General features: G+C 41.0%; 1 pseudogene; it reads left to right on the forward strand.

Annotated features, from left to right (window-relative positions):
• Nucleotides 1-19971: 19971 nt before the first annotated feature.
• On the forward strand, nucleotides 19972-20753 carry LOC132419536 (charged multivesicular body protein 4b pseudogene; annotated as a pseudogene).
• The last annotated feature ends 871 nt before the right edge of the window (nucleotides 20754-21624 follow it).

Consider the following 21624-nt stretch of genomic DNA (forward strand, 5'->3'; position numbering starts at 1 on the left):
ATTAGGCCTGGCGGTCTGAGAATTTGCCTTCTAATTAAAAAGGATAAAAGATAGAAGTAGCATTAGACTAAAACAGAGCAGTGATACTTCACAGGCTGATTTTTTTTTTAAGTCACAAGACGACGCTAGAAGTTGTCAGGATATTTTTATTTCTTTAGTATTCCAGTCAAATTTTAAAAAAAAAGAAAGAAAAAAGAAAGAAAGAAAGAAAACTTTGGAAACTCTTCCCAGCTGTTGTGCATGGTGCATGGAAGTCTAATTGCATCTAAAATATCTGATATTTACAGTGAGACTGCTATGGTGGAGGATTTGCCGTCAGCATTGGAGAATGAAAGCTGCTTCCAGAGCCTCCTTCCTCTTTCTCAAATGCTGGCAAGAAATTAATTCTACCCAAAGTGAATTCTGCTTTTCACTGCACCCCAGTGTGCCTTGCTCTCAAGGCTTCCAGTGCCTACCCTACCTATTCTCTTTTCAAGGATCAATCATTCCTTTCATCTCCTTGCAGCTGTAGACACTATCTCAACCAGGTGTGAAATGCAATTAAGAAATAATTCTGACCTCACGGTCTTTTTTTTTTTTCTTAATAGCAACCCGATGGAGGGCGGTTTTTAAACTTTCCCATCAGCACTGTTAATGTTTTGTGACAGTAAATGTGATTCTGCGTCTACATTTTGTTAAGAACGAAGCCATCCCCAGATCCAGGGGCAGACTGGCAGCGTCCAAACAGATGATGCACCCTCTTAAACGCACTTGCCTGCCCTCCAGTGCGGCCCCTCTTGCCGTGTATAAAGAACTCTATGCTGACAGCAGAAGCGCAAGTGACACTTGTTGAATTTAACCAGCGGCTGGGAGTGTTTTGCCAAGTACTCCAGAGACAGGTTCTACCCTCTGTATCACAGGAAGGCATTTGAGGTGAGAATTTCTGTTAGAAATGCTGTTGGGATTATACAAGTTAGTTGAGGTGGGTTGTTTTATTTTTTCTTTTAAGGGAGAAAAAAGGAGGAAAGAGTTTTGTGGAGGACTTCAGAGCTTTCAAAGCCACCGAGCTCAGATTGCAGACAAGTATAAAGGAATGCTCCCTCGTTCCCACAGAGCTCATGTTACGTCATGAAGCCAAAAGACTGAATTTCTTATTTTCCACTTTTCTTATTTTTTTCAATTTGCCCAGAATAAAGAAATAAAACTCCCTCAGTAAAGGGATTTTTTAAAGTATGAGATTATAATGAGACTAACCTCTATATTTCAGAGACACTAAATATGCTTTTGTTCATTTTTTTGAAAAATCCATTTTTTTTTTTTTTTTTTTTGCTTACTTTTATTGAATTGAGCAAGTTACCAATGGACTACATTAGGCATAACTGGAAACTTGGAAACCAGGGAAAGCACACAGAGCCATCTCACTACCTAGCATACAATTTGGGGGGCTAAGTCTATGAATAATGTGCATGTTGTTTTCGTCATAAGACTGAATTCAGTATTTCTAATTTCCTAAAGTTTAGCCTTTTTTCTTTTAACGCCTAAACAGAATGAATAGGTCAGTGGCTGTATTTTTTTTTAATAAATGCATTACATTACGCACCTTTACAAAATATTTAAGAAATAATGCTTGCAAAATAATCCATATTGATTTTCATGGTCAGCTTTGTGAAAAAGAATAAAAAGATTCTCCCCAGTTCTGAGTTCAGGGACAGCCATGGTAATTTATGTTAAATTTCAGTCCCTTCTTTTATTTTTGTCTTTTTGAGATAACCATTCCCCCTGCTGATTTTCCAAATGTAGCAAAGCTGGGTCTGCTAGTTCCACTCTAAAGAAAACAAAGATAATAATCTGATTTAGATGTTGAAGAATATCAGTATGAATGACAACAGTAGTAGGTAACAGTGAGTCAACATTTCTCTTTCCAATCCCAGTTTCTCTTTAGCATTTAAACTATGTCAGCCAGTAGTACAAAGCCAAACCATGTTAAGAATGTAATTCACAATATTTTGGCTTCTCTTTTTTACTAGCTTTTGAGTAATAAACTGTACAGAAAGAGGTCTTTGTTGTGTTTATAATACATGTATAACCTGGTGGGAAGTGGAAGAAAAAATGTATATTATTTGCATAACTTGAACTAAAGAACCTAGTGCATTATTGGGTTTGAATGTCTTAAATTTAAGTGAGCTGGCTTAAGAGTAATATTACTCTATTACTCTTTTGTAATTCATATAATGAAATCATACGGCTAAAAAAAATTTAAGGTTTTAACAATGATATGTGGGACCTGATTTTTGAACTCCTTTTTAATGAAAACAGTAATTTATAAACCGGCACATTGCGCCCCTTTTTGTTTGCTGACAATAAAAGGCTGTAGCATTTGTATCCTTTCATCTGCTCTCCCCTCCGTGCATGGGGGAGAAGCCCATTTAGCCTAATGGTGCAGGCACCAAGGACTAACATCTCCTGGAATATGGAGAACTCTGCTTCCCAGACACAACCATTGGAATGTCTGGATCCCGTGCACCTTTCTGTGAACTGACAACCACTCCACAGCAACCTGCATTTCCTTCAAGTCTACCATGTGAGCCTTTTGAGTAAGTTGGGTGAGACTGAAGCTCCAAGGCTCCCAGAGCTTGCACCACACATAGAAAGTGAGAACAGACTTCACTTCACATGGGTGGTGTTAGTCATCTTTAAATCCCATGGGTGAGGGATTTTTCCTTTAGTGGAAACATAGACCCATAGCAATGCACCATCCCCCCACCTCAAAAATGTGCTTTTGCTTTTAAAATAGCTGAAGTTACTTAATATTTGTATATAGGGAACAGAATCTTAAATGCTTTTTTTTAATTTTTAAAAAATATTTATTTAATTATTTAGCTGCACCTGGTCTTAATTGCGGCACGCAGGACCTTCGTTGCGGTGCGCGGGATCTAGTTCCCTGACCAGGGATCGAACCCGGGCCCCCTGCATTGGGAGTGCAGAGTCTTAACTGCTGGACCACCAGGGAAGTCCCTTAAATGCTTCTAATTGTACTATCACAGAAGTTCATGTTGTTTACCTGGCTGAGTGTTCTACCTTACCGCTAAAGAGAAATTATTCTTGTCTATATAGCCCCTATTTCAATAAGCGATATGGTATAAAACCAGATGTTGGAATTCTCCCTTCTTGCTGTGCCAAACAAGTAAGATTATTATATATAAACTATTTTACTCCAAAATTACTAAAATATTTCTTGAAAGGACGTAGGAATGACTAAATTAGTAAACTAATAGAATGAAAAATAAAGGAAGTGATCAAATGTACAGAAGCAAATAGAAATTGTTTAAAATAAGATATTACGCATTTGGGGTATATACTCATTTCTTACCAAATAAATTCAAATATCAAATACAAATGACATTGTCTTTTATTAATTTGATTAAATTTTTTTTTTTAAATTTTAAAACTGCTCATATGGGGCAGGAAAGTTTTTCACTTAGAGTACTTTACCCTATAGTAAATGGAGTGGGTCTCCTTCCTGAAAACACAATGCTACAGGCATAATTATAGTAACAGTCAACTCTATCATCTAAATGACTATGTTGAGGATGTAATAACTAATTATTTTTTATCTTAATTTTAAAAAGCAAAATCTGAAACAGATCAGCTCAGTTGGAATCACCTTTTCAAAATGTTAAAACCGTCACACTGGTTCTACAAAGGGCATCCTAAAGATCCTTCCAGTTGACTTTCTGCTTTTTGTCTCTGGAAGGAGAGGGGTGGGGGAAGGGAGAGTTTAGAGAGGAGGTATTGGCTTGAAAAATAGACTTGGATGAGTTGCAAGCTCTGAAAACAGATTTCTTTATCTGAAAGCCGGGTTGGACCCCAGACTGCTATTCTGAGCCACCTGGTCCAGTTGAGAAGACTGCCATCTCTAGGATGGCATATGAGCTGGGTGCCTTTTCACTTCCTTGTCTCTGGATTTTTACAGCCTTAAGTCTCTCCTAAGCAGGAAAATTTCACTTTTGCCAATCTGTATTTTGGAGATACGGACTACCATCTACCTGTGTGGGGCTGAGATCATAAAAGTCCTTTCCCTGGCAATACAATTTGGATCGGAACCAAGGTCATAAGGTAAATAGACAGTGCTTTATCCTCTCAGCCAAGCCCTTGATAAGGGGCGCTCTTTGATGTTCCGAATGATTAGTTGGCTTTTTCAGAACTTATATCCAAAACTGTAATCCATAATGCATTTGCTTCCATCGTAGAGCTGCTGATACATGGTTGAAGGTCAATTTAAAGATTACTTAATGACAAGAGCTACTTTAAATCAATCAAATGCTTCAGAAAGCAAAAATGATCTTCAACTAACAAAAAATAAAAATTGCAAGCAAATATACCTACAGTTTTCAACTTCTTCCCAATAACTCATTATATTTCTTCTTTTAATAAAAGCCAGCTGCTGGCTCGTTGAATCCCTCACTAATGGCACCTCTTTCTCCATGGCTTCATCATGGTTAAATTATTTGCAGTAAACAGTGTCCCTTCAACAAGGTGTAAAGACTTCCATGATGCATAGAATGGTCGTATCTACTATATTAGTAATAAATGGCTTCCACCTGGTGCCTAATTGCAATGAAAACCTGTTCATTTTTTCCACATCCTTTGGTTCTGAAAATTGTCTCTTATTTGCTCACCGGAGCAATATAAATGTGGAACACATAACATAGGTCGCGTCAGATGCTTTAGGCAAATGCTACACACAGAACCCTTGACTTCTGCAGTTTTTCCTTGATAAAAATCATTGCTTCATTTGGACATCCTAGTAACCTATTTCTTTCTTGTCTCTCCTATGACATCTGGTTTTGTTGAGCCTCGCCTTGACTGGATTTCAGAAGATGTTAGAAAGAAAACTAACATAAAAATGGGGAAGAGGAACAAAGCAACAGAGATCTGAAGGCTAAAGTTAATAGTAAGTGGTAAGTTACATCAAAATGGATGCCAGATTGATACCAAAATCAGAGGTTGGAAAAAAAAAAGTTTCCTCTTTAAAAAAGAAGGTAGCCACATTATTTAACTTTCTTCCGATTTTTTCCTTATTGAAAAAAACGCTGTGAAAATGAATTAGGTTTTATTGGCCTCTATAAACCCAATGTTTTTCTGATCCATTCTATTTTTATACCTTTTTATTTATCTATTCATAAATAGTAAAAGAACTAATAAAAACAACTACCCTTAATAAATGCTTGCTGTGTGCCAACTCATTTAATCTTCACATTATCCCCATCTTACTAAGCAGAAAACTGAGGCAGAGAGAGGTTAAGTACCTTGCTCAAGGTCACACAGCTGGAGTTGGAGCAGCTATGATTTCAACCTAGTAGTTGGCTCAAAAGCCTGCCTTTTTAAGCACTATGTTAAGAGCAACCCAACACCATCCTATGGAAAGGAAGGTCCCAGAATGGCACATCCTCTCTGTTTGTTAAATATGAATGTTTACAAGCACAGACTGTAGAGCTTGACTGCCTGAGTTGAAGTCTTTTACTAGTTATATCATGTGGGGCAACTTATTTAATCTTTCTGTGACTGTTCCCTCACCTGAAAAATGAGAACAATAATAGTCCCTCTCTCAAAGTGGTATTGGTAGGATTAGATGAGCTGGGCTATTAAAAACTCAGAATAGCACCTGGTTTGATATGGTCATCGCTTAATAGGTGTCTTATTTTCTTTTGTTGGTGTTAAGTATCCCAGTGTTGATTTCCTCTGCCGGGATATGTCAGGATATGTGTCTGCTGTCACCATATAGCCTGGTGAGCAAATAGCTCTTCTATGAGCCACCTGAAAAAGAATGCCAGGGTCTCCTTTCCTTTATCAGGGCTCTTAGCCAAAAGTTTTATATATATATATATATATATATATATATATTAATCTATATGTTCCTGGGGAGGAATAAAATGTTTGGCTTTAAGAGAGTATTGATTATAACATAGTATACTTTTAAAATCAAAGTGCAAAACTCAGAAGCATTTTTAAAGTAGCTCAGAAATTTTTTTGAACAATTGAAGTATGCTATCAACATCATTGAATACAAAATCAAAGTCTCACAACTTATAACCTGGAACATTCAATAACTTGTTAACATGCTTAGTGCTGGAGTACACAGCCAGTTGCAGTACCTGCATACATTCTCTGGACTTCACTCTGCGTTTCTCACTGTGATGTTAATGGTTCCTTTGAAGAGGTTAAAAGCATATTGAGAGCAGCAATCGATGCAACTGTATTTATATTTCGTAATTTTCTCAAATCTGAGGATACACCTTAATCAGAAATGCATTCAACAGATTACAAGATAAAGGACAAGCGTCACACTAATGAATATTGCTTATTGTCTTTGTACCCTGACAATGATATTTTAGCATAACACACATCAAGATTATCTTAATATTCCAATGCTAAATAACCATGTGTTCATAAAAGCCTTTTAGAAATTTGAGCAAAATTTTCAGAAATTCTTATCCTAAATTGTTGCTTATTTAAATTGGGCCCATTTTTATTTCAATGTTTTTTTTGGCCACACTGAAGTCATGACCAGTTGCCCTGGGAAGTCAACAGAAATTTGGCAGGTGCTTTGCAGGGCAGAGAACAAGAGGAGAGGTAAGCTCAGAAGGTAATTGTACGATTTCGGATACCTTTCTTCAGCTTTCATCATTCAAACCCAAAATAGTACTCAGGGGAAGGTGGAAGTTGGGAGAATTTTGAATCGGGAGTCGGCTGATTTGGTAGCTCTCTTCTGGCTAAGATCTAGAAACATGGGGAGAGAACCTCTACCAATGAAGTAAGGAGGGACCCACACACTAAGCAGACCTCACCTGAGAGGGGGGGCATGCCCACCACCACCATGACCCACTGACACCAGATTTCTCTGAGGGTGTCCACAGGCCTTTAAAAGCAACGGCCAAGCCCACAAAGAACAATCTAATGTGTGGACTAAGGAGAAACTGAAGCACGAGGTGGATTTTCTTTTCTTTACATTTCTTTGTGTTGATCATACTGTTAGTGTTCTCTATCAAAATGCCTTTCTCCAGTTTCCTCAGCCCAGGGGTTCGAAAGTTTACATGAAGTAGACACATATCACTACATATGAACAGCGAAATGTATTTGAAAATAAATGTTTTAATTAAAATTGACATTTCTAAGCCTACTGCTGAGGGCAGCTGTTTTTTTCTCTAAAATTACTTTGTCCATCTCCATAGGAGTCCAATATAAGAGGAGTTCCCATCCCACTTTAATACTAATTTAATATCAAACAAACAGCGTTACTGTGTATACACAAATTTTCTACTTTAGGTTGTTAAACCAGTTCTAAAAGACTACGAACGGGTTTTGCACTCTCAAAGCATTCACCTATTTTGCCTATTTTCCCCAAACGTATGCGTTTCACAAGTTGACTGCCCAAGACAAGTGGACTAGAAGCTCTCACTCAGGGTTTATGGATGGAGGGGGTCAAGGAGTAGACATCTGTGCCTGCATTTACCCCTGTGCCCTCAACCTTGCTGGAACTGGCACTGTTGGGGAGGTGTGTGTCATCAACAAAGCGTCAGATGTTTGGGAAGCAACCGTAGCTCCCAGGCTGGATTGAGCCCTTAACTATGCGGTGGGCATCATTCATTCCCTCAACAAATGCAGCAGTATTCCAGTCCCCACTAGCTTACGTTCTAGTGAGAGGAGGAAGAAAATAAAATTATGTCGCATATTAGCATTTGGGAGTTGTGATGGGGAAACACAAAGCATAGAAGGAAGAAGGGGAGTTCGGGGAGTGAGGGTGTTTGCTATTCAGAAAAGAGTGATGACATTTGAATGAAGAGTCAAAGGAGGTGAGGGAGCAAGACATGCTGAGATTCTGGAGAAGAGTGCTCTGGACAGAAGGAAAGCAAATATCCTGAGGCAGGAGCGTGCCCGGTGAGTTTAAGGAGGCAGCAAGGAGGCTGGGTCGCTTGGGCAAGGTGAGCAGAGCGAGGAGATCAGGTCGTCGGGGACATAAGGCATGGTAAGAACTTTGGCTTTACTCTGAGCCATTGTTGGGTTTTCTTTTAGTGGGCTAACATGATTTGACCTATTTTTTAACAGATCGTAGCCCTTTCTAAACACATATATCATTGTCTCACAACGACCCCCTAAAGGGGTGTTAGTGTTACTATCTCCATTTTATAGATGAGTTAACTGAAGCACAAAGTTGCGTGACTTGCCCAAGGTTACACCTAGAAAGTAGGAGAGATGGGTTTTCAAACCCAAGCTGCCTGTCTACAAGCCCTGGCTTCTAACTGCCATGTTCTCCTGCCTCTTTGCAAATTGAATCGAAAGTGAGACATCCTGCCACAAGAGGGGCTTGCTTTTAATTGGGCAGCCAGACAAATGCATATACGGATGTAACAATATTGCACTGAGTATATTAAATATGCCATCAACTCCCATACTTCAATAACCACCTAAAAACCAATGACTTAGGTCTCTTTCTCTAAACTAGGTCTCTCAGCATGTCTCCTGAATTCAATAGTCTAATTCAGTTCAGTGAGTTCAACACCCTTGATTAATAGCCTATCATGGGCTGGGATCAACACTAAGCAGTCGCGTTATCTTTGCCCTTAAGGAATTTATATCATAGAGAAACTGACATATAAGTATTGTTCAGTTTAATGTCTCCCAAATATCTCCACCTGGAGGTCTTGTGGATACTTCACAGCAGCAGGAATCTTCCCAAATCAAAAAATCTTCCTGCCCTGGTGCCCCTCTTGTACTTCGTTTGTTTGATAATGATACTCCCTTATGCAGAGTTTTTGGAGTCATCCTTGACATCACCTGTTTTCTCATTCCCGTCCTCCTTCTGGCCAGTGTCTTGTGGGCTCTGCCTCCTAAGGATTTTCAGGATGACCCTCTCCACATCCCCTCTACTACATTTCCCTCCTGCAGGGCACCACCAGCTTTAAGCAGAGCAGAGAGCAGCTACATTTTCTATAAAGGGCCACATATAGTCTCTGTCAAATATTATTCTTTGTTTTGTTTGTTTTACAACCCTTTAAAAATGTAAAAACCATTCTTGGCTCCCAGATAACAGCAACGGTCCCCAGCAGGTCCGTCTATTTCCAGGGCTTTTTTCTAGGGTGTCCTCCCACACTGGCCTCCCCCGCTAATCCCACCCACCTTTCTTTTTTTTTTTTTTTTTTTTTTTTTTTTTTGCGGTACACGGGCCTCTCACTATTGTGGCCTCTCCCATTGCGGAGCACAGGCTCCGGATGCGCAGGCTCAGCGGCCATGGCTCACGGGCCCAGCCGCTCCGCGGCATGTGGGATCTTCCCAGACCGGGGCACGAACCCGTGTCCCCTGCATCGGCAGGCAGACTCTTAACCACTGCGCCACCAGGGAAGCCCTTTTTTTTCTTTTTTAATTTAATTTTATACATTAGGTTCTTATTAGTCATCTATTTTATACACATCAGTGTATATATGTCAATCCCAATCTCCTAATTCATCCCACCACCACCACCACCCCCAGCCGCTTTCCCCCCTTGGTGTCCATAGGTTTGTTCTCTACATCTGTTCTCAATTTCCGCCCTGCAAACCGGTCATCTGTACCATTTCAGAAAGCACTTTCTGCCTCCCCTGTGGCTGCTGGTAGCAGTAGAGAGGAGGGACTTCCTTCCTTGGGAGCAGAAAGGCCAAAGACCACAGTGATGGAGACTCAGTTCTTGAATACACAGCCTGAGTTTACAACCCAGTTCCACCACTTACTAGATTTCCAGCCTCAGGTATATTACTTAACGTCTCTGGGCCTCATTTCCCACCTGTGTAAGTAAGAATAGTAATAGTGTTGACTTTATAGGGTTTTTTGAGAATTAAATGACTTACGCATTTAAAGCATTTAGTGTCTGTGTACAGAGTACACACTCAGTAAGTATCAGACACCATTATGATTGTCAGTATCATTCTCTTAGGGTTTAGGACTATGTCAGGACACAGCCATGCTTCTAATCCTGGATTCAGTCCCATTGAGTTAGGTCACCACATATTTTATTTTTTGAGGTCATCCCCTCTCACCCAAGGCACGGGTGAAGTATGGATACGCTTCATGGGGATATTAAGTATGCCAATATTTTCCCGCCATGCGTGAGAAAGAGATACATCCAGATATTGCAGGCTTCAAGGAATAGAGGCTTTTGATTAAACTGACCTAAACAATGAAGAAATTACCATCGCATTAATGGTAAGAAGGTCAGAGGTAGGTGGTGCTGTAGCTGATTAAATCAAGGATTCAGATTCTTTTCATCCTTCTGCTCGGCCCGCCTTCGGTGTGTCTGCTGGACGTTAGGCCAGGACTGTCATGCTTACAAGGCAGCTGCAATAACTAGAGTCTGGGAGTCATATTCAGATACAGCAACATTCAGTGGACGCGTAGGAATGTCTCTTCTCATGTGCTGTTTTGAGAAGGAAAATACCTCTTGCGTAGACCCCCCCAAGCAGACTTCCCTTCACAATCTTTTTTTTTTTTTTTTTGCAGTACGCGGGCCTCTCACTGTTGTGGCCTCTCCCGTTGCGGAACACAGGCTCCGGGCGCGCAGGCCTAGCGGCTATGGCTCACCGGCCCAGCCGCTCCGCGGCATGTGGGATCTTCCCGGACCGGGGCACGAACTCGTGTCCCTTGAATCGGCAGGCGGACTCTCAACCACTGTGCCACCAGGGAAGCCCCTTTCACAATCTTTAATGGTTAGATTGGGGCACATGCCCATGCCTGAACCAAGGACTGTCAAGGGGATCACCATGATTGATTTACACAAATCAGGATTTACCCTAAAATTAGGAATAAGGGTATATTCTGGAACAAGACCAGGTGTTCTGTGAGCAAGGAATAAAGGGAAAGCGGCTGCTGGGTAGGCAAACAGCAGGGTTTGCAACAGAGGATTTTTGGTGTTTTTATATTTCAGTACCACGTGGTTTATTTTGGAGGGAGGAGAGCAGAAGACAGTCTCATCTGGACTAATCAAAGTTTTTCAGTGGGGTTGTGAACGCCCTGTTTTGTGTTTTATATATATAAATATAAATATATTTTAATATTAACACATCTGAGATTCTAGTTTTAAAATTCTGGGCAGCGCAGGCAATGAAATTTAACTGTCTGGTGTAACTGGTATACAGTTGAAAAAGGGCTTTGCCTAGGAACCTGGGGAGAGCCTTTATTTTAAAAAGCTATCTTCATGTCCGTGAAAGCTGAGGAGTCAGCCTTAGGCAGGGATTCATATCTGAGAGGCTTTCATCCTGCCTTGAAACAAACAAAATAGAGGATCCTAAAGAGCAGTGTGCTCTGACCATCTACCAGGCTCAAACATTCACCTTAATTATATCTGTCTCTGTCCCTGCTTCACCTAAAACTAGACAAGAGCCTTCAGCAAGCATCAGATTTCTGAAAGGGCACCAACACCGTCCACCATCGTTTAGAGAACTGGAATTTACAACTGGAATCATTGCCCTTTACATTTCAGAAGTACATCTTCTGCTCAGTGTTGTCATTTTGTAAGCTTTCAGCTAGCACCAAGAAGTATGGAAAATTCATAATGAAGTCAATATTCATAATAAAATCTTGTATTGGTATCTTTCGGCCAGCTCAAGTTTTATATTTATATAGGCCCAGAAAAAAAGATCCTAGACACTAAAACTAAAAACACTCTAGGTAAATTTAAAGACGAGTTTCTATTATAAATGTTGTCTATACTTTGAAGGCAGAGAATCCTTATAATTTTTTATTTTTTAATTTTTTTGCGGTACGCGGGCCTCTCAGTGTTGTGGCCTCTCCCGTTGCAGAGCACAGACTCCGGACGCGCAGGCTCAGCGGCCATGGCTCACAGGCCCAGCCGCTCTGCGGCACGTGGGATCTTCCCGGACCGGGGCACGAATCCGTGTCCCCTGCATTGGCAGGCGGACTCTCAACCACTGCGCCACCAGGGAAGCCCCCTTATAATTTTGAAGTGAAAATCTTTAAGATCCCTCACTGAATTTCCGGCATTTTATAGACGAGGAAACCAATTCTCAGAGCAAGTGCTGGATGGCCCTTAAGTTCCCAGCGCTCAGGAGCTGCAGAATTGGGATTAAGATCCATGTCCCCGGACTTCCCTGGTGGCGCAGTGGTTAAGAATCCGCCTGCCAATGCAGGGGACACGGATTCAAGCCCTGGTCTGGGAAGATCCCACATGCCGTGGAGCAACTAAGCCCGTGTGACACAACTACTGAGACTGTGCCACAACTACTGAAGCCCGCGCGCCTAGAGCCCGTGTTCTGCAATGAGAAGCCACCACAATGAGAAGCCTGTGCAGGCTTCCCTGGTGGTGCAGTGGTTGGGGGTCCGCCTGCCGATGCAGGGGACACAGGTTCGTGCCCCAGTCCGGGAGGATCCCACATGCTGCAGAGCGGCTAGGCCCGTGAGCCATGGCCGCTGAGCCTGCGCATCCGGAGCCTGTGCTCCGCAATGGGAGAGGCCACAACAGTGAGAGAGGCCCGCGTACCGCAAAAAAAAAAGAAAAAGTAGCCCCAGCTCGCAACTAGAGAAAGCCCGCGCACAGCAACAAAGACCCAGTGCGGCCAAAAATAATAAATAAAATTTGAAAAAAAAAAAAAAGATCCACGTCCTCTGTGATATATTACAGGCGGCCACAAACTTTTTGAGCTCCTGCCCTTGAAAGGTGGAGTCTAATTCTCTTCGCCTTGAATCTGGCCTGAACTTATTGACCTGCTTGATTGATAGAATGTGACTAAAGTGATGTTCTGGGGCTTAGGGGGCTAGGTCAGAAGGCTTGCGGCTTCTGCGTAGGCCCTCTTAGAGTGCTTGCTCTGGGGAAGCTGGCAGTAACAAGTCTGACCCCCATGGGACTGTCACATCGTGAAAAAGTCCAAGCCAGCCAGTGGAAAGACAGCATAAAGAGAAAGAAGCCTGCCAAGCCCTCAGCCATTCCAGATACCCTCTAGCCAAGATCCCCAATAGAGGAGTGAAGAAGCCTTCCGATGACCCTAGTCCCAGCCACCACTTGACTGCAAGCACATAGGAGACCCCAAGCTGGAACCCTCTAGTTAAGCCCAGCTGATCCACACAACTGTAAGAGGTAATAATAAAATTTGTTTTAAGCCACTAAATTTTGGAACAGTTTGTTATGCAACAATAACTAGGGCATCCTCTGACTTGATACCTTTACTCACATCATTAATAAAAATACAGAAAACAGGAAATTAAAATCCTAGAGGAAACAAAGATTCTTCAGGCTGTTGGGGAGTTACAACCTTGCTTTGCTCACGTGTTCTGTAAAGCACAGTGTCATTTGAAGTCCATCTAGATTATAATCCTTAAAATGCTTTAACAGTCCACATCACATGACAAAAGTGAGCTTTATTATTCATGTGACAGTGTAGCTTAGGAATTGAGGCACGTTCAGGGAATCAGGGCAACATACTTCTAGATTCTACGGTATTTACACCAATGTTCATAAATGACTGAACGCGACTTGGAAGAAAGAGATCTTCCACGATAGTTTTAAAGGCCCTTTCAAGGATTATCGAGATTCAAATACATTCTTCAATATTAAACTATTGCATAGCTGATATCATTTGAAAGTATTATTGGTCAATGTTTGGTTTTACTACACAACATTCTCTTGTGAAGAAACTCGTTTATTACCGCTAAGGAACCTTTGATTCCTTGCTACTGAAAATCAGAACATTGATTCTATCACAGCAGCCTTCCGTGGGAAGTTGTCCACAAATATCTCAAAGATTTATAGCTTCCAGAGGGGTACCAATATTGTCCTCTATGGATCTATCGTATCAATTCACTTATATCTTTAAAGAATTTTGGAAACATTACGGTAAGTGAAACAAGCCAGACGTGAAAGAATAAACTGTATGATTCCACTTATGTGAGGGGCCTAGAGTAGTTGAATTCATAGAGACAGAAAGTAGGATGGTGGTTACCAGGAGTTGGGGGGAGGGGGAGAATGGGAAGTTATTATTTAATGGTCAGAGTTTTGGTTTGGAATGATGAAAAAATTCTGGAGGTCGATGATGGTGTCAGTTGCATTAATATTGTGAATATACTTAATACCACTGAATTGTGCACCTAAAAATGGTTAAATTGATAAATTTTGTTATGTATACTTTACCATGATAAAAAAAAAAATCTTTTACTTTAAGAAAAAAAATACAAATAAAAAGAATTGAGGTGTTTTATCAGTCAGCTTCCCCGCAGGAAACAGATGGCACACTCAAATTAGGACAATTTGAAGAGAGTTTAATAAAAGGGACTCTTTACAAAGGTTTGGGCAGAGCATAAGGAAATTGCAAGGGAGAGAAGAGAACCCCAGAGCTAGGATGGAAGGAGCAGATAACCAGAGCCAAAGCTGTGTGGAGAGGGCCTTCGAGAGAAATAAGACTTTCAGTGCGGGCAGAGCCAGCCTGTAAGAAACCTGCAGGAGGGACTAGGGAGGAGAGCATGGAGAGTGGACAGGAAGGGCATGGTGTTCTGGCTAACATGGGGTCCTCCCCATTAGCCATAACAAACTTACACAGCCACTGAGTCTACCCCTGCATTGGGTCCCAAAGTATAGCATCAACTAGGCCAAAACACCTACTTTGTGAAAACACAGGGAAACAAAAAGGAATTATACGTGAAACATGGATATACAGTTTCATCTCCCTGGCTCAAAGATGTGATCTGCTGCAGCTCCCCATGAGCCTGCATTATCTCCGCACCACTTCCTGGGGGCTGACACCCTCACTCATCAGAGACTGAAACCCAAGAGAATGAGGCCCAGAAGGAGAGAGAAAACAAATTACCAGTCCTTTTCTATTCATCTACAGCCAGCCCTGCAAGTTCCAGCCTCTGATGCAAGGGCCCATCTCTTTCCTGACCATCCCCTTCAAGGGGTCTAGACTTTTCACACAGACTCAGCAAAATGAAAATATCAGAATGAATAGCGATGAACCCCATATATTTGTGGTTCTGCTGAGTTCCAGTTCTTGTCTGGTAGAGGAGTTTTCAATAAGAATAATTTTGATTTAGCAAAGGGATGTTCTAAGAAATCCTCTTTATTCTTTACAGTTTAGGTGTGCAAACGGTTAATGCACCCACCACATTAGTAGACACTCAAGTGTCATGATCTGAGGGTCATTTTTGCCTCTCACCCTCTCCTGCCTGCCTCAACCCAGCTGTCCCTCCTACCTGACTTAAAAATCTCACTCCATTAACATCAATCCTCCAGGTTAGACCACTACAGCCAGGTCACGCTCTCTAGAAGATCACTGCTGCTATGCACATATGTTACCTGGCAGGAGAAGAAGGGCCCCGGATTAGGAGGTAGGGGAAGGACAGCCATCTTCTGTAGGACTCTTTCATTAGCACATTAGCATGAATGAGCTTATCAGATTAGCTAATTGTCACCTGGACACTTTGGACGGTGCAGAGATACTCGTGAGGCACATTTCCACAAAAAGCCGGGGGAAAAGCATAGCAATGACAAGTCCCAGAAGAAGCCTGGAGCATCCTGGAAAGACAGGGCACAATGAGGAAAGACAAATGAGGTGCTACAGAGGACAGGAGAGTTAGGAGAGAAAGCTCTGCATGAGAAGGTGCTAAAGATGAATTTCACCATTTTCAAGTTTTGCCTGGGAGCCTTCCTGTTCCCTGCTTGAGGAATGGCAGATGTACAGAGCACCTCAGGAGCAAGCAGATAACTTGACTTCTGTTTCTTGAAATAGTAATGTGGGCACCAACTACTCTGGTAAGATGTAAAACTAGATTAACTTGCAATCCCTCCCCCTACAAACACCTTAAAATGCTACATAAAATACACAAATATTTAAAATATGTAGATAAGTGGCTAAGAAAGAAAGGGAGAGTGCAGGTCTTTGTAACACAAAGACTTGGCTTTTAACACCCAAACAGGAACTAAAGACAAGACTTCGGGCTAGCATGAAGTAAGGAGTTGAAATTTAGACCCTGGCATAAAACCAGGACTGTGATCTTCAGTGAAAGGAAGGACCAGGGGAAAAAATCTACCCAATGACACTGAGAGATAATAAGGAAATTTATCTGAATCTTCCTCAGCTCTAGGTGGGAAAATAACCTCCTTTGGAATTCATACCACAAGGCCAGGGAACCCCAAAATGTAGAAACCAACTTAAAAAGTGGTTTCAGCTAGCGGTAGCCAGCCTTTGAAATAGCCCTCTACGATCCAGTGACACCTCTTAGCCCCTGGGCAGAAGCACCTGCTCTCAGGAGACGTACCTCAACCCAACCATACCTCACTGAGATGAACTCAAAGTTCGTCATAAACAATACTATATTCTCAAGTAAAGCAGACACGAGAGAGAAACAGAAAACAAAAACCCACAGCATTTGACCCCCATGAAATTCAGATGATAGAACTGGCAGTGATATAAGTATATTTTAAATCATATGAGAAAGAACTGAAATCACAAAAAGAGGGTACTATGAAAAATAAAGTATAGGTAAAGTTGAGGAAAAAAAAAAACTAGAAATAAAATTTTCACCTACTTGTTAAAAAAATTCAATGAATTTGTTAAATAGTAGACTAGACCCAGAAGAAGTGAGAATCAGTGAGCTAGAAGAATAAATCTGAGGGAAATCTCAGAATGAACCACAAATAGATGAATGTTAGGCCTTCTTATGATCTTCTCAACATTTCTTTACTTCTCATATTTCCCACATTTTTATTGTTAGGAGTTCCAGAAGGACAGACAAGAGAGAATGAGGGAGATACAGTATTTGAACAGAGAAGGGCTGAGAATTTTCAAAATTAGTAAAAGACATGAATCCTCAAATTCAAGAACCACAATGAGTCTCAAGTAAGATTAGTAAAAATAAATCCATACCTGAGCATATCGTAATGAAAATGCAGAACACCAGAGAGAGAGAGAAACAGAGAGAGAGAGAGAGAGAGAGACAGAGAGATCCTAAAAGGCTTTACATAGAAAAGAAGGATTACCTTAAAAAAAAAAAAAAGATAGCTAACCTTAGAATACTCAGTAGCAACAATGGAGACAAGAAGAAAATGGAATAATGTCTCTGTAGTACTAAGATAAAATAACTATCAACCTAGAATTCTATATACAACTAAACAATAATTTGGGAATAGAAGCAAGAAGATAAAGGCTATAAGTATTTACCACTCATAGACTCTCACTGAAAGGACTTTTCAGGGAAAGTACAGGAGAAGAAAAGGAAAATCAGTCCAGAAGGAAATATAATGCAAGAAACAAAGGCGAACAAATTAATTGCTAACTATGGAGGGCAAATCAAAACAAACATTGATAAACATGCATACACGTGTGCACACACACACGCAATAAAAGCAACAATAATAATGAAAAGAATAGGTGATCATAATGAAAGTGTTCTAAGATCCATGTATTGTTCAAGATGTCATAGTGACATTAATTAACTTCAGACTTTGTTAAATCGAGCATGCTTGTTAAAATTTTTAAGGTAATTGTTATCACTAGCTTTCAAGATGGCCCCCAATAAACGGCACCTCCTTGTATTCATGTCTCCCTTCCCAACTGGTCTAATTGGTGACTAATAAAATATGGTGAAAGACATGGCATGTGACACACAATGCTAGCTCATAAAAGGCATTAGCTTGTGCCTTACTCTCTCTTGGATCACCTACTCAGAGGAAAACCAGTCACCATGTTGTGAGGACACTCAAGCAGCCCTAGGAAGTGGTCTGTGTGGCAAGGAACTGAGACCTTCCTCCAACAGTCAACACCAACTTACCAGATACGCAGGTGAGTCATTTTTGCAAGCAGATCCTGCAGCTCCAGTCAAGCAATCAAATGATTGCAGCCCCAGCTAAATTTTCACTGTGTCCTCATGAGACCCCAAGCCAGAACCACCCAGTTAAGCCACGCCCAAATTCCTGACCCACCAAAACTGTGTGAGGTAATAAATGTTCATTGCTGTTTTAATCTGCCTAGTTTTAGGATAATTTGTTACATAGCAATACATAAATAATACCATAATTATGAAAAGAATAAAATTAGGTCATATAATTTCCAAACCATTAAAGAGAGGAAAGATTTTTTTTTTTAAAACACTCAATTCCAATAGAAAACTGGAAGTGAAAGAGGGTGTGTAAAGAGGACTAGTGAAAGCAAGGACAAAATAATATGGTATCATGAAAAATGTAAATAGGCCAAACTTGTCACTTAAAGGAATAATCCTAGATGAGATTTTAAAAAAGAATGCAGCTACGTGTTATTTTTCAAATGGAACAGAAAGCCATAAGCATTAGAAGTTAAAGATTAGGAAAGATATATCAGACAAATAATAACTAAAAGAAGGCTGGCATATATATATTAATATTACATAAAATAGACCTTTAAGCAAAAGGAATAAAGGAAGTTAAGAATAGAAGCTAGGGACTTCCCTGGTGGCACCGTGGTTAAGGATCTGCCTGCCAATGCACAGGACATGGGTTCGAGCCCTGGTCCGCGAAAATCCCACATGCTGTGGAGCAACTAAGCCCATACGCCACAACTACTGAGCCTGCGTGCAGCAACAAAGACCTAACGCAGCCAAAAATAAATTAATTAATTAATTTTTAAAAAAACTTAAAAAAAAAGAATAGATGATAAAAGTAAAAAATTACCGAGATAACAATTATAAGTTGTACCCAGTAATATACCCTCCAAATAAAGCAAAAATTTACAGAATAGCAAGAAGAATTTGATCAATTCATAATCACAGAAGATTTAAACACTCATCTTTCCATAATTATCAAGCAAACTAAAAATTTAGAAAGATCATTTATGATTTGAATGGCATCATTAATAATGATTTAATAAACATGTAGAGAATTATGCCCCAACAATTAAAGAACACACTTTCTTTATAAGCCCACATGGAACATTTACGTAAATTGACCATGTATTAGGCCATAAAAAAATATCAAAAAATCAATATCTCACTGACCATATTTTCTGACCACAATCAAATAAAATTTAAAAATAATAACAGAAAAACTCCCTGGGATCTTTAAATTTAAAAGCACACTTTGTGGTAACCCATGAGTTAAAGAAGAAATCACAATGGAATTAGAATGTGTTTAGAAGTGAATCACAATTAAAAAAAAAACTCGCATAATGCAACTAAATCATCCTTAATAAATATAAGAGTAGAAATTAAGAAATTTGCAATGATAAAAAAGTAGATGATCAAGAAAAATAAAAGCTATCTTTTGAAAAGACTGTACAAGGCAAATGTCTCTAAGTAAAACAAAGAAGTCATAAAAAAACACAACCTAATAAGGAAAAGAATATAAGTACAGATAAATAAGAGATTTTATAAATCATGAGAGAATACTGTGAATAGTTTCATGCCAACAAATTTGGAAACATAAATAAAATGGAATTTTTATTCTGAAAACAAAAACCTAATATAAGAAGAAATAGAAAGCTAAAGACCATAACACTAAAAAAAAAAAAAAAAAAAAATTGGTGCTTAACTGGTGGCGCAGTGGTTGAGAGTCCGCCTGCCGATGCAGGGGACACGGGTTCGTGTCCCGGTCCGGGAAGATCCCACATGCCGTGGAGCGGCTGGGCCCGTGAGCCATGGCCGCTGAGCCTGCGCGTCTGGAGCCTGTGCTCCGCAACGGGAGAGGCCACAGCAGTGAGAGGCCCGCGTACCGCAAAAAAAAAAATTGGATCAGTTGTGAAAAATCTATCCACAAAACAAGTAAACAGAAATACCAGGCTCAGACACTTTTACAAAATCCTATCAAGCCTTCAAAACATAAACTCTTATCTTATAAAAACTGATCTAGGGCGGAGATGGCGGAGAGGCCTGCGCCTGCAGGGAGCGGGGAGAGGGCGCCAAAGCCGAGCCGAGCCGAGCCGAGCCGAACCGAGCCGAACCGAGCCGAGCCGGAGCAGGCGGCGCAGGCCGGCGCGGCGAGCAGCAACCATGTCGGTGTTCGCGAAGCTATTCGGGGCTGGAGCGGGTAAGGCCGGCAAGGGCGGCCCGACCCCCCAGAGGGCCATCCAGAGGCTTCGGGACACGGAGGAGATGCTAAGTAAGAAGCAGGAATTCCTGGAGAAGAAGATCGAGCAGGAGCTGACAGCCGCCAAGACGCACGGCACCAGAAACAGCGCGCTGCCCGCCAGCCACTGAAGCGCAAGAAGAGGTATGAAAAGCAGCTGGCACAGATCGACGGCACACTGTCAACCATCGAATTCCAGCGAGAGGCCCTGGAGAATGCTAACAGCAACACCGAGGTGCTCAAGAACATGGACTATGCCTCCAAAGCCATGAAGGCTGCCCACGACAACATGGACATCGATAAAGTTGATGAGTTAATGCAGGACTTTGCTGACCAGCAGGAACTTGCAGAAGAGATTTCAACAGCTATTTCAAAACCTGTAGGGTTTGGAGAAGAGTTTGACGAGGATGAGCTCATGGCAGAATTAGAAGAACTAGAACAGGAGGAACTAGACAAGAATTTGCTGGAAATCAGTGGACCGGAAACAGTCCCCCTACCAAATGTTCCCTCTATATCCCTACCATCAAAACCCACCAAGAAGAAGGAAGAGGAAGACGATGACATGAAGGAACTGGAGACCTGGGCTGGATCCATTTAACTGGTCCAGCGCAGGCTGCGCCCAGACAGAGTCTGGTGGCCTGCGAGGCGGGCAGGCGCGTGCGTGTGTGGGGCAGGCAGGCCGTGGTGCAGGCAGGTTCCATCGCTCTCGAATCTCCCTCCAAAGCAATACGGCTGCATCACTGCTCACTCTGCATAGCATTGTCTGCACCCAGAGGTACGGGTTGCGGGGAGGGGGGTAGGGGGCTGGGAAGTGCCTGCTGTTTATAATGTTGAATTTCTGTAAAATAAACTGTATTTGCAAATCCAAAAAAAAAAAAAAACTGATCTAAAAAAAAAGGAAGAGGAGAAACTCCCCGACTTGTTTTGTGAAGCTGGTACTTCCTTCACTTTTGACACCAAAAGCAGGCAAATGTAATATGATAAAAAGAAAAGCATAGATTAAAGGATTAAAAAAAAATCATACAACGGTTCCACTAGATGTACAAAAAATATTTGATAAAATTCAACCCCCATCAGTTAATTGCAAAACAAAGTAAACAAAACCAAAAACTCTTAACAAACCAGAAAGATCAGCAAATTTAACCTCATGTACCTACAGCAAACATCATATTCAATGATGAAACATTGTAAGCATTCCTTTTAAAATCAGGAATACCGCAAACATGTTCACCATCACTATTTCTATTCAACATTGTAAAGATGGCTCTAGCTAGCATGGTAAGACAAGAAGAAAATGAAAGGTATAAGAATTGGAAAGAAAAAAATGAAGCTGTCATTATTGAAAGACAATAAGATTGGTTCAAAAAAACTAAGACAAATATAAAAGTTCAACAAGGTTGCTAAATATAGATCAATATACCCAAATTAATTGCATTTCTATACAATAACAACAAACTATTGTAAATGTCATTAAAGTTTTCCATTTATGGGGCTTCCCTGGTGGCGCAGTGGTTGAGAATCCTCCTGCCAATGCAGAGGACATGGGTTCAAGCCCTGATCTGGGAAGATCCCACATG

This window comes from Delphinus delphis, chromosome 2, assembly GCF_949987515.2.
Source record: "Delphinus delphis chromosome 2, mDelDel1.2, whole genome shotgun sequence".
NCBI classification, from domain to species: domain Eukaryota; kingdom Metazoa; phylum Chordata; class Mammalia; order Artiodactyla; family Delphinidae; genus Delphinus; species Delphinus delphis.